Below are 926 nucleotides of genomic sequence, written 5' to 3' on the forward strand. Positions count from 1 at the left end.
TCATGCTTCCTCTCCATGGTTGCAGAGGGATATCCTTGAGCCTTAAACACAAGGGATTCTTCATTCACTTGAATGATCAATTCTCCTCTGTCAACATCAATCACAGCCTTTGCTGTGGCTAGGAAGGGTCTGCCAAGGATGATGGATTCATCCATGCACTTCCCAGTCTCTAGGACTATGAAATCAGCAGGGATGTAATGGTCTTCAACTTTTACCAGAACATCCTCTACAAGTCCATAAGCTTGTTTTCTTGAATTGTCTACCATCTCTAGTGAGATTCTTGCAGCTTGCACCTCAAAGATCCCTAGCTTCTCCATTACAGAGAGAGACATGAGGTTTATGCTTGACCCTAGGTCACACAGAGCCTTCTTGAAGGTCATGGTGCCTATTGTACAAGGTATTGAGAACCTCCCAGGGTCCTGTCTCTTTTGAGGTAGTTTCTGCCTAGACAAGTCAGCCAGTTCTTTGGTGAGCAAAGGGGGTTCATCCTCCCAAGTCTCATTACCAAATAACTTGTCATTTAGCTTCATGATTGCTCCAAGGTACTTAGAAACTTTCTCTTCAGTGACATCTTCGTCCTCTTCAGAGGAAGAATACTCATCAGAGCTCATGAATGGCAGAAGTAAATCCGATGGAATCTCTATGGTCTCAGTGTGAGCCTCAGATTCCCATGGTTCCTCGTTAGGGAACTCATTGGAGGCCAGTGGACGTCCATTGAGGTCTTCCTCAGTGGCGCTCACTGCCTCTTTCTCCTCTCCAAATTCGGCCATGTTGATGGCCTTACACTCTCCTTTTGGATTCTCTTCTGTATTGCTTGGAAGAGTACTAGAAGGGAATTCAGTAAATTTCTTACTCAGCTGACCCACTTGTGCCTCCAAGTTTCTAATTGAGGACCTTGTTTCAGTCATGAAACTTTGAGTGGTTTT

Source organism: Arachis duranensis, chromosome 3 (assembly GCF_000817695.3).
Source record: "Arachis duranensis cultivar V14167 chromosome 3, aradu.V14167.gnm2.J7QH, whole genome shotgun sequence".
Taxonomy (NCBI): domain Eukaryota; kingdom Viridiplantae; phylum Streptophyta; class Magnoliopsida; order Fabales; family Fabaceae; genus Arachis; species Arachis duranensis.